The sequence below is a fragment of the Gymnodraco acuticeps genome, unplaced genomic scaffold (assembly GCF_902827175.1).
Source record: "Gymnodraco acuticeps unplaced genomic scaffold, fGymAcu1.1, whole genome shotgun sequence".
Classification (NCBI taxonomy): Eukaryota; Metazoa; Chordata; class Actinopteri; order Perciformes; family Bathydraconidae; genus Gymnodraco; species Gymnodraco acuticeps.
Genome location: NW_022990360.1, coordinates 149,108 through 163,294, shown reverse-complemented (window position 1 = coordinate 163,294; position 14,187 = coordinate 149,108).

Here is a 14,187-nt window from a genome sequence, read left to right as displayed (position 1 = left end):
TAAAACAGCAGCTCCTCCAGTTGTAGTTTACCTCTTACAAATGTTTTACTTTGAGATGTGGAACTTTGTGAAACTGAATATGAATGTCGCTCATCTTGTCACCGTCAAATGTTCGCCCTGAGGGCTCAGACACAGCTATTGGCTGCTCACAGCTATATTTAATCATCCTTTATTTGTTCCATTTCTGTTGGAGAGGAAACGATAACAGGATGCCTGTCATTCCTACGCTGTGAACGGAAAGTTATTTTAGAGATGGCTGTTTGTGGTTTGTTATCATTACCTGGCTATGATGAGGCATAGGAGAATTCACCAATCCCTTCAAATGGAGAATGCTATTTGTGTATGAAACATTTGTCATATCGTGGTCATTACTGTTAGAAAATGTTCTGTAATATTTGTTCTTCCTGCTCTGAAGCTTCAGACCGTGCGTCTCCTCCTGAGCACAGAGGCCAAAGTGCACGATGAAATCTGCCATATCTATACTGAGAGAAATGCTCCTTGGTTTTGTATGCATAAAGAACAGGAGTGCGACCAAACATGGGTTCAAGGCTTTTAAAATGTCATTGGTTCTTGAGAAAGTCAGCAAAGTCTTGTCATGCGAAATAAGAGCTTAGGCGAAGAGGAGACTGCATGTAAGTCACTTTAAGTTCATCAAAACAACATTTGTTCCGTTGACTTATTTATTTCCATTTTCTAGAAAAGCATATAAGCTCTCGGCCCCTCCACAGCACGGTACGGACGGCAATTACACCGCTGCTGAGGACATGTTTATTTGTAAAACATGGGAGAATGCCTTGTGTTAATAATGCTCTATTCTCCTCTTAAGTGTTATTTACATCAAATAAAAAGAGAAAACAGAAGGAAGCATTTTCTGAGTATTAGGAAATGACTTTGGATAGCGATTAAATTATTATTTATTCTCCATTAGTATTGGCTTTATCTTCAACATGAGCGTTTAGCAGAATCTGCCACTGCCAGATATAAGTACAAACATCCTTTACTCAAGTAGAAGTACAGATACTCGTGTTTAAAAATACTCTGGTAAAAGTAGAAGTACTGACTAAACTTATTTACTCAAGTAAAAGTAAAGAGGGCTTTGAAATGTACTTCAGTAAAAAGTACCCATAACTAGCAGCTGCTTTAAAGAGTACCTGACCTCCCTTTATATTAATAGAACAATAATGTCATTGTTAGCTAATGAATGTTTCCATGCTGAACAACGGCAACATGACAACGTTTCCATTGGTCCCTCTCTTTAGAGAAGACCAGGAAATGATGGATACACGGATCGTGTTCAAATCAATAGGCACGCAATGACTCTAAAGAATAATGATCACGCACCAAACACACATTCAGACTAAAGGAACCAGCTGTTTGGAAAATGAGAGAAGTAGAAAGTACAAGTATTTGAGTTCAACATGTAAGAAGTAGAAAGTACAGGTATTTGTGTTCAACATGTAAGAAGTAGAAAGTACAGGTATTTGAGTTCAACATGTAAGAAGTAGAAAGTACAGGTATTTGTGTTCAACATGTAAGAAGTAGAAAGTACAGGTATTTGTGTTCAACATGTAAGAAGTAGAAAGTACAGGTATTTGTGTTCAACATGTAAGAAGTAGAGAGTACAGGTATTTGTGTTCAACATGTAAGAAGTAGAGAGTACAGGTATTTGTGTTCAACATGTAAGAAGTAGAAAGTACAGGTATTTGAGTTCAACATGTAAGAAGTAGAAAGTACAGGTATTTGTGTTCAACATGTAAGAAGTAGAAAGTACAGGTATTTGTGTTCAACATGTAAGAAGTAGAAAGTACAGGTATTTGGGTTCAACATGTAAGAAGTAGAAAGTACAGGTATTTGTGTTCAACATGTAAGAAGTAGAAAGTACAGGTATTTGTGTTCAACATGTAAGAAGTAGAAAGTACAGGTATTTGTGTTCAACATGTAAGAAGTAGAAAGTACAGGTATTTGTGTTCAACATGTAAGAAGTCAAAGTAAAAAGTCATCAGAAAATAAGTAGTGGAGTAAAGTACTGATACCAGAAAAATGTACTTAAGTACAGTAACAAAGTATTTGTAGTCCACTGCTTCCCACCTCTGGCCACTGCCTTTATCCTGCAGAATGCCTCCGTTAGCAGAGAGGACCAATGATATCGAAGCCATTGGGTTGTTGCGTTCCCAGTTCCTGAGTGTTTCTCCCCAGCGGGCCCCCGGGGGCCTCGGCCTCTGAAATACTACATTAGAGCCATTAGGGACTGATGCTTGCACCGCGTCCTCCTCCACCTTTAGTGCTGCTTCTCGATCTTTTCACTCCATTTAAGGCGCCTAAAAATAAAGCTCTCTGATGGAGTGTGCGGGACAGCAGATTGTCACTGCGTTGGATTTCATGTTTCTATTAGAGGGACACGAAACAGGACACAGATCTTCTGTTCTGACAAAAAAAGTCAGAATTCTGAGATTAAAGTGAGGATTCTGACTTTTTCTTCAGAGCTTTTTTTTTTCATGTTGCCCTATTCCTCTTACGTAGGTTTGTATTAACATTACATTGAATCTCAGGTACCACTCTTTCTCTAGTATTCAAAATATTAGGTTTTCATTTAGTGTAATACATGGAAGAGGAATAGGACCATATGTGAAATGTTTCAAGACCTCACCAAACTAAAATGGTGTACCGTATTACACTAGTTCTGAGATTTCTGTTTTAACAATTCAGATTTTTTAAAGAATTCCCACTTTTTCTGAGAATCCTCACTTTAATCTCATGAAAATTAAAAAGTCAGTACAAGTCTTATTAACCCTTGTGTTATGTTCACATTTCGCACCCTTTGGTAATGTTCGGGTCAAATTGACCCGGGACATATTTGAGGGTTTAAAAAAAATACAGAACTAAATTCAACATGCACAATTCCTTATATATATTGTCGTTAACTCATTCCCCAACAATATAAATGAAATATATGATTAGTTTTTGAAAATACTCTTTGCTAGATCAAATTTAACAATGGAAGTGTCCATCGTTTTTTGTGATAAAAATGTAATTTATGTTAAAAAAAATACACTGTAATAAAAACTAGGTTTACATTTTGCTCATGCTTTTCTAGGACTAATTTAAATGAAAGATTTTTTCATTAATGTTTATTATTTTTAATCTGTCATATAATAGTCAAAGCCCCGAAGGAAATAAAGCAATTTATCAGCAATTGGAACACAAGAACCACATCCAAAAGTATTTGGCTGTGAAATATAGAGAGAATGAAACATCCATATAAATGACATAGAACAGATATAAACACAAAGCAAATAAAAACAATTAACAGTCACTATTCATAAAATACAGTATATCCGAAAACTATATTGATGAAGTGACGCTGCAGAACATCATGTGAGTCAATGGGCAAGTCCGTTTAGGAAACACATGATGTACAGAAGTTCTTCGTGTGTATAGCACAGATGTACTTGTTGCAGTTGCTGCATGTAGTCTGTGTCTTGGAGTCCTTTGAGGGTCCACAGACCTCACAGCTGGCTGTGGGGGTCTTCTTGCGGCTGGCTGTGGGGGTCTTCCAGCAGCTGGCTCTGAGTCAAGTTCATCTTCCAATTTGCTGTCAAATTCTGAGTTTACCTCCACATTATCCTCATCTTCAGAAATGTCTTCCTGTTCCACTTCAGGTTGAACGAAAATATCCTTATATTTTTTTGTATTCATTGAAAATGGAAATCGGGTCAATTTGACCCGAACACCACACAAGGGTTAAATATAAAATACGTTGAAGGGTTTCCTACCAAACATGGTTGTTTATGTTATTAGTTTTAACATAAATAAACACATTTAGACTTCTACCGCAAAAAAAAGAACCTGAATCAAGAACACGTGTTTAAATATGTGTTTGATGAACATATAATAAATAACCAAACACAAAAAAACAACTCGCAATTATTGCCCTAAAATAAAAGTATCAATCATTTCTCCATTAGTGAGTTAAGTAGATACACAGAAAGAAAAACACACACAGCTTGATGGAGAGATTTGTGTTAAAGGCAGCACGATAAAGATGACTCTTTTCTCCGTAAAGGCTGACAGGTTATTATTATACAGGAAAACCAATGACTGCTTCATTAATAAAACAACTGGCTGTTACGGGGAATTGCGTATTTATGATCTGAAGATGACAAATGTGATGAAAACAACATCAAGCGGCAATTTACGTATTCAAGTATCATTATGATGGGAAACAATGTCATTTTTTAAATATATTTCTCCACCTTCACACGAAATAAGTGCCCTATGACAATGTATACACTGCATGAAATAGCCTGTGGCCAATGCACAGTGAATATAGTCTCTTTATGAACTACTCCGCATAAACACCTATCAATAAATGTCATCACCAAGACATTTATGCGAGACACTCGTATGTACTGTATGTCTTTAAAGATGTATGGGTGCCAAATAAAATCTAAATCAACCTGCTGAGAATCTGCAGCAACTCCCCGTGTCCCACAAGCCGGAAATTATGCTTACTCAGCTGTGAATATGTAAATAAAGGCGGCAGCTGCACAAAGACACAAACACTGTTTACTTATCCTCTTGGTCTCATATTTTTAAATTGCCTTCATTCACAGAGTCTTGATTTCAGTCATGTAAAATAGTCTTCAAGTGAGACACTGCAGGGTTTTTTAGCCCTGAGGTAGGATAAACTGAAAAGAGTCCAGGGTTGCGTTCCGATAATCCAAAAATCAGCTCCTAAATTCTAACCCTATCTCCTATTCCTTGACCTCTGAGTGAAACGTCACAGGGTTAAGGGATAGTGGATAGGAGAATTCAAAAGGACTTAGGAGAAGAGACTGTGGTACTTTTGAGAATCCGAATGCACTTCACTATCCGACGTGTTTATGATGCGCCAGCGGACGTCATGAATGTGCGTCTGCTGCTGTGGGGTAACCATGGAAACTACAGTTTTCTATACAGCGGACTACAACATGGATGTTTAATAAGAACGAGGGACTCATCTAGAGACTCTGCACCGTGCTCTGACGCTGTTGCTTTATGCTTTATGAACGGGGACAACAGAGAAACATATTCTTCAGGACCAAAGTTGGAATTTAAATAAAAAAGGAAAGTGAAACTTATGCTCGTCACCCTCTCCCTCCGGTCCACATTAATACAAATGATCCCAATACGTATGATTGTATGAAAATATCTTAAAATCAATACAAATGTATTTATTATAAACGTTAGTCCTTACCATCTATCACTGTGTATATCCAACCCAGTCTCACGGCATTTCGTGTTCCCCAACACAATTTGCCCCTTTTTTTCGTGTTGCACAGCACGATTTTAAAAGCAATGTATTTCTATTGCCTGCAGCACGTCTTTTTCTCCGGTCGGGTCGAGGAAGACCTGAAGCTGTGTGGTTCATAAAAACATGTTCTTACTCAATATCAAGCCACAATTATTGCTTTTATTTTAAATCGTATAATTTCGGACTTTTGTTGCCGTCTGTGAGGAAAATAAATGGGGCTCAGAGCCTCAGAATACTGAAATCTGTATTTTTTAAATATTGTTTTCCTTCTAATTCGTTATTCTTTTCAAAATAACACACTGTTATTTACTCACCAATAACACACAATTATCCTTGCTTTTATTTATTGGTTTAATTCCATAATCTCGGGCTTTTTTGGCGTCCGTCAGGAACTGAATTTCAAAATAAAATAACCGGAAACAGACGTAGGACTATAAGGGACATTTCGAGCGTCATTGCGATTGTCAACCTTTCTGAGTTTAGGATGGCCGAAGACACTACACTACCCATAATCCCCAGCTATCGTTTAGGACTACAGTCCCCCGTAAGGTTACGCAGAGCGTCAAACAGCTGTGTGAAATGGAACGAAACCACGCCAGACTATCCAAAACTGGAATCGAACGCCCCCCCCCAGAACTACACATGCTGGATGCTGGCTATTGTGTTTCGCCAAATGTTCTATGGGACGTCTCTACTGAACGTTTTCGTTTTTCCCACAATTAGAAGTTGCCAGTATTAAACACATTGGCGTTATCAAATGTAAAACTATTATATATTATTTATTATAATTAATAAATGGGTGAAAATCGCTATATATACCCACATGACAGCTCATTATTACTTTGTAATTCTACTCCACTACAATTCAGAGGTTAACCTGGTATTTTTACTCCACTGCATTTATTTGAGTTACTTTGCAGATTCTGATTAATTATGTGAAATATAAACAACCCTTAAATCAGACTTTAGTTACACCTGAGTAAAATTCAGGTAAGGTGATTGTCAAGTGCCAACAATCAGGAGAGATATTTGATAGTTGGTGCTTGAGAAGACTAAACATGTATCTGCAATTGACATGAATGGAAACGAGTAATAAAGTATATTCATTACTCGTTATTCTCTACTAATAGTTCATTAAAGACTGTATATTATGGCTATTTTGCACATCCTTTCAAGATTTTCAAAGGTTTATTGACATATCATATACACAACTACGGTGTAGTTATGCAATGAATGAAACACTTGGGTCACAGGTTCCTCAACAGTGCATTACAAGACATCTATCAATATGTGTGTACCTCCACCATTAAACTGTCAAATTCTGCACATTTCTTATTCTATCTACATACATACGAGTATAATTCATATGTATAATATCAGTTAAAAATAAGTGCTTCAACATAGTTAACATTGCAGGAAAGCAATATATTAGACGTTAAGTACTTTGTCAGGCTTAATATTTATCTGTAGATAGATACCCCCAACGTTTTTTTCTTATTTAAAAGAAGACCTTAATCTGTTATTTAATGTTTAAATAAAGGTTAATTCGTTTTTCTGTTTTGCACCTCCTCCTATTAATATCTTTGTACATGCTGCACTAAAATGTTTTATTGTAGAGATCACTTTTATAGTATATTTTTGATTTTTTATATTCTATATTTCTATATTTATACTTTCCCCCTATGAAAGTATGTACTCTTAATATTTTTTTAATCAAACACAATAATTCAATAGCGTGCTTTAACCACTAGATGCACACAAGGTACACAAATGTTTTCCGGATTTCATATCATATAAACACCAAATCCCAGCATGCATTGCGGCTAAAACATCCAATAAGTGAGCTTAAAACCATAGCTGAGGATCTTGGGTAATGCCTATGTCCGGTTATTTTTATTTTGAAATTCAGTTCCTGACGGACGCCAAAAAAGCCCGAGATTATGGAATTAAACCAATAAATAAAATCAAGGATAATTGTGTGTTATTGTTGAGTAAATAACAGTGTGTTATTTTGAAAAGAATAACAAATTAGAAGGAAAAAAATATATAAAAAATACAGATTTCAGTATTCTGAGGCTCTGAGCCCCATTTATTTTCCTCACAGACGGAAACAAAAGTCCGAAATTATACGATTTAAAATAAAAGCAATAATTGTGGCTTGATATTGAGTAAGAACATGTTTTTATGAACCACACAGCTTCAGGTCTTCCTCGACCCGACCGGAGAAAAATACGTGCTGCAAGCAGTAGAAATACATTGCTTTTAAAATCGTGCTGTGCAACACGAAAATAAATCGTGCTGTGCAACACGAAAAAAAGGGGCATTTCGTGTTGGGGAACACGAATCAATAGATTAAAAATCGTGTTGGTGAACACGAAATGCCGTGAGACTGGGTTGGTATATCACCATTCAAACATCTTTTAAAAGTTGAACAAACCCCACACAGCTCAGTAAAGACTGTGAGATGTTGACTTTATTTGATCATTTCAGTAAAAACTAACGTTCATATTTCTCTTTTTGATTATAATACTGATGAACGTTCAGAAAAAAGCACTTTGGCAACTTACCACATACGTTTTAAAATGCTTAATAAGCACCGTAACTTTCATGATATCATTTATCGGTCATAATCGGTTGTTTCCGTGAACGGCCGACTGTTGTGATGGCAAATGCTGCGGCTGCAATGCATTGTGGGGCAGCATTTTCTCCTCTCCTTTCGGTTAGGGAGTGTCACTACCAAGCGGCAAACTCTGGGGAACAGCCGGGAAGCCAATACGGAAGTGCCACACACTGCAGTTCATACATGGGCCGCTAGGGACTGGCTGCAGAAAGGAGCAATTTCCATAGACCCCATGTTAAAATGCCCAACTTTACAGCAGAAAAAAACATGTTTCTACCCATGGATGCAATAAATATTATTATCGATATAGTTAGATTCCACCTTCATGATTATGAATCTGTGAGTGAATTGTTTTCTAACACGACCCTTTTATTTATATTAGGTCTTAAAGTTTTTGCATAAATTAGGGCGTGGTCACGTTGATGGGCACGTACATGCCTCACTGTCAGCTAACAGCAACTTGTCCACTCTGCTAGGCTACAACCATAGAGGCTACAACGTTAGTTAGTCATAGTACTGTACTTGACCCTTTAGCCGTGTTCGTGGTGATTGTGCCTTTTAGGGAATATTGTTACAAATACCAGACAATTAAAATGTCGTGCTGTGCGCTTGAATGTACTAACAGAACTTCCAAGAAGTCTAAAATGATAATATTATACATGTTAACCCCGTTCGCAGGTGTTTGTGTGCTTGGTAGCTTAGCTTGTTACTTATTAGCCAGCTAAGGACGTAACCCTTTATGCATACATATACATTTTAGTTTATGATTCAGCCTTGGGTAAGACTTTTATAGTCTATGGCAATGATGCCTATAATGCTAAACGGGAGCAAATGTTAATAGGGGACCCAATTATGCCAGTGGTGGCCGCCGGAGCTAACGGAGCCGCAGGGGGCTAGCTCCAGCCGGCGTCCCGGAGCTAGCCCACTGCGGCTCCATTAGGTCCTGGCGGTTTTTTCTCAACGTGTTAATGACAAGCATTAAGAATAACAAAATATAGCTAATTCTCTTGCAGATTGTCTCATTTGATTATGAATGTAACGTTTATATAGGGGAACTACACTGTTTGCAGTAACTTGGTATGCATGTAGGCTATTTCATGTTAGCTTAGCATCTTAGCCTGAGCTAGCTCTGTTTACTTCCAGTTCGGAGGCAGCAGGTCCCGCCTCGGCTCCGCCTCTTTGCCCTTATTTGGAGCAGGCGGGATTAGACTCTGACGTCACAGTCGAGCCGTTCGTGGCCGACTCCGCCTACTAAGGGCTTCACGGCAACTCTGCAGAATCCTATGGGTGACGTCACGGACACTACGTCCATTTATATATACAGTCTATGGTCACTACCCGATCCGTCCCCCTGCCCGATCGGTACTGCGCATGTGCGAGATGGTCCGCAATATTGGACAACTCCGGACGGCAACCCAAGATGGACACTTGACACAGTGGCTTTTAGCAAAGCTCAAAAATAAAACGAGAGAGAGATGAGTTATTTGTATTACAACGTGACTTCACTATTATTTAACAACTCTTTTTAATGGGTTATTTTATTTGGGGTTAAGTACATTGTCAGAATAAGTGAGAAATGAATGTAACTTCTGTTAGACAGCTATCATACTGAATACATATTGACTGTGAGTGTATGCAAACATGTATGGCATATGGCTGTCTAACAGAAGTTACATTAACTTCTCACTTATTCTGACAATGTACTTCACCCCAAATAAAAGAACCCAATAAAAAGAGTTGTTAAATAATAGTGATGTCACGTTGTAATAACAATAACTCATCTCTCTCTCGTTTTATTTTTGAGCTTTGCTAAAAGCCACTGTGTCAAGTGTCCATCTTGGGTTGCCGTCCGGAGTTGTCCAATATGGCGGACCATCTCGCACATGCGCAGTACCGATCGGGCAGGGGGACGGATCGGGTAGTGACAGGGAGGTCCAGTGCTAAAGGAGGTTATAAAGGAAGTTTGAAACCTCCTTTCCTTTCATTTGGAGAATTGGAACGGCACTTATCATGGCTGCCAGTGACGTACTTCCGGGTCATTTCACTCCGTTAGGAAGGTTCCTAAGCTAAATGGACTATTGGAATGCAACCCTGGTTTCACACGTTATCAACTGTAGTCTACTCCTATTGGCTTAGCGTTGGCGGGGGTGGGTGCAAGGCATTGTGGTCATTTAAACATTCCCCAATAATAGTATTGCAGCGTCAATAAGTGAGGGTTAAAGACAGTGTGTTTAGTGTGCAGCGTGTCATTTCTCCTTAAATTCACGTACACAAAACATAATATTAGCCACATGCTAATGCTAACCGGAAGTTGATATTTACTCGCGAAAACCGAAAGTTGAGTGTGAACATCCGGTTTTCTGAATAAAGCAGCTTTACATTAGAACAGTGTATTAATTGAAAGTTACAGCACATAATATTGATTTTATTTTCTTACAACACAAAATGTGACTTGTTTTTAGACGTGTACTGCATGCCTTTCCACCTGTAATAAGCATATTGGCAATCTCCTTTAAATACACATATCTTAGCTTGGCAGAAATAATTTGCCCTTTCATTTGAAGAAATCTGACAACTTTAGGTCAATTCCACCTGCTTCAATAAGACACCCTTTTGATTGATGAGAGTATTTGCCCGGGGAAATTTGACCTTTTTATGAATGCCTTTAAAAAAAGGTCAATATATTAGATCTGAATAATTTTATGGCAGTCACCTTAAGACTTAAGGTCGTACAGATACAAATGAAATGACTTAATTGGCTACCGTTCAGAAGAAAAAAAAAACGTGTTAGGATAATTTTCTATCTGATCCAAGAAAATGAAACATTATTCTTACTATGAAAGCCAAGGTCGTACTTTGGTAATGTTTCGGAATAAAGAGCTTAAGACCTTGGTTAATAAAAGAAAACACATTCATCCTGGATGTTCACTATATATCATATATTAAATGACAAACCCCAGTTTAATGTATGGATGGAAGCAGAGTTGCTCTGCTTTATTTTAAAACTATATATGGTAACAATTCTGTATCAAAATATCTTAAAGGGCCCATGTCATGCTTTTCCGGTTATCACCCGTCCCCTTGTGTGTTATGAAGGTTTTTCTGCATGTAAACGGTCTGCAGAGTCACAAACCCTCAAAGTACACCCTGCAGCGAGTAAAACTCTAACACAGAGAAGACCTGTCTATGCTGCCCCAGAACGCCTCGTTGGGGATTTCTCTTTTTCCATTGTTTTCTTCTTGGGTATAGTGACGTATTTCGGGTATAGTGACGTAACGTCTGCAGAGCCGTTACGTTTGGACCAATCCGCGGACTTCCTCACACACACAAACTTGGCGGGACATTGCGAGGCTCGCTCATGGGCTCGCTGCTGCGAGGAGCGGGACACTGTGAGCTGGCTCACATGGTGTGGGGTCAGCGAGACACCGCGGAACTCAGCCTGAGCACACACACAAACTCCCAGCCAGGCTGTGGGTGTGTGTGTGTGTTCAGGCTGGTTTCAGGCTGGGTTTCGCTGTGTCTCGCTCACTGGGCTCACAGGGAGGGGGGGGGGGGGGGGGGGGCAGGAGCTCCAACAAGCCGTGTGCAGAGAGTGAATACACATACTACACAGAGATGCTGTATGAGAAATCAATGTGCGTTTGGAAAATTGCACAATTTAAATCTATTCTAGTCGACCTCAACAATGGAATTATGATCAGTAGAAATGGCCATGACATGGGACCTTTACAACTAGATGTACTGGGACATGTCTCCATGCTTTAATGTTCAAAAAGCTCTTTATTTTTCTCATACTGCCTGTGCTGCAGCGCCTCTTTTCACCCTCTGTCTGAAACCAGAGCCCAGTCTGCTCTGATTGGTTAGATAACATACATACGATAAGATAAGATGTACTTTATTGATCCCAATTTGGTAAATGTTTGCATTGCAGCAGCATACAAGACAAGGCATTGCACGAAGAAATGAAAAGAGTTGTTGTGATTGGTCAACCGCTTAGAGATGTCCCGCCCCTTAGCCTATCATGTACAATGTGTCGGAGCGCTAGCCAATAGAAACACAAGTGTTACATAGTGATGTCAATTTGTTATAGAAGTAAACAAAAGAGTCCAATAGAGGCACAATGGTATTTCCAGTCGGATCCTTATTGGGAGAAGCTCTCTACTGAAAACGCTTTCTTAATAAAATCCACAAGTATATTTTAATGAGGCTTATTTATATATGTTGGAAAATGTAAAACTATTTTTTATGTTGCACTTTTGTGCCTCACATAAGAGCAGGAAATCCCACTTGCACATTAAAACAGAAGGAGGCCATATTTCGTATTGATTATAAACCATAATTGATAGCTGCTTCTTCTATCTTCTGAAATTCAATCCTCTGTCTCCGACAATTAACTGAGGCTCCGCTTCTTATTTTGCTCTCTGGTTTGATCGAGAGCTCGCCCCCACACGACTCTGCATAATTTAAACTCTCACCCATTGGCTTCTGGCTCATCTGCTTTCTTGTTATTTCCTCTGGTGTTTCTCACCCCCTAGCTCTTAGCCTGAGATATTTATCTGAGGGCGGTCTTTTGATGTTCCTGAGCCTTTGTGTGGGCACAGTGTCTCATGTGAGGACAGCCACTAGCACCAAAACATGAATAAGAATATGTAAATGTGGTGTAAAGTGCAGGGCTGTGTCAGCGGTCTAATTGTCCAGGCTGGACTGGCTGATTAGAAAAAGAAGGAGGCGAGATCAAATGGAAAAGCAGAAATACGGTGCCTCGTAAAGCATGACCTGTGATCAGTTAATGATGGAGCAGGGAGGTCAGAGGTCAGGGTCAGCCTCGGTGGAATAGGCAGGAAGAACTACACCCTTAATTGTCTTGTTGATGGAGCGCTTTTTAAAGCAACAGCTGCTGTTAGCATGAGTCACAGCCATGGTATAGAGGAGGAAGTAGCATTAATGGCAGAAATGTAAGCGGTATAAATGAACTGTATCACGGAGAAACGTCTCTGTTTTCAAAGCAACGTTAAAAGCAGGTCGAACCATGTGCATTAAATTGATATTATTTCCATTAGCCTGTTTTTGACAATTACTATACAGGTGGTGTTCCCACTCAAGGTCCTTTTAATGTGCGTCGTTGAATAGAAAGATAATAGCTGTCCTTACTGTTCATTGATACCTTCGCTCCATGCAATCAGCGTGGCGTTGACTCACACTATGATCGGAGTATTTTGTACTCTCACTGTATAATCTTACACATCCCATGCAATCTACTAATACAAGTACACACCATGTGATTTTAAAGCTTTCAGTGCAGCTGTGCAAACCTGTACTCAACCTACAGTAAAAGGCAAAGGACATTTGACCATATGCAATATCTTATGTTTGCATTTTAGTGCATATTTGTTTTTGTTTTTGTACACTAAAAAGTCCAGCTCAGTACATTACTTAGTCATATTGGATTTGATGTGAAATGCAGCAAAATTAAATAACTTTTCAAATATCTGAGATGTGTTTTTTATACTTGAACAAATACAATAACAAACAACTTCAACTGTCAATGTTTGAGTTGTTCTAAAATATGTATTACATACAATATGTATTGAATTAGACATCTCAAGTTGAACTTGTCAGTGCCTCTGACTGAACAACTTTTGTGATACTGTTGTGGCAATTTAGCACTCACAACAGGAAAGAATGAAACAGAGAGGGATCAATAAAACACAAACACAGGTATAGTTGATCAATTAGTATTTTGTTGTACAGTATCAATAATAACAAGGAAAACATTACCTCTGCTCTCAAGCAGTCCTACAGCAATGCTCCCAAGCAGTAGAACTGAACAGAAACATAGGACTCTTGACATGACGCACACACATTTCCTTACATTAGCTAACACACATGTTCTGCCTCTGAATGCTATACTTGTTCCAGATGTCGAAAGTGTACTTATCTCATGACGTCCTTTAGGATTAGTTAACTAACAAAGGTTAACTGTTTTTATAACCTAAGGCCTTCTCTGACCTTCCTCCAACCTCGATGTCAGCTCACTTAAAATGAATACATCTATTGATAATTCAGAACGACCATTGTCTCTCTAACTCTGTGTGACCCAACTCCGTAACACACATCATATAGCTTATACCATGTGACATTAAATTAATATACCAGAAATACGCTGTATTAAACATTCTGCTATAACAATACTGTTTTGAACATCCTGACAACAACTCATTAGCATTTGTGTAGTGTAGCGGTCTGCTGATGTATTTCTTTGATATAATATCCA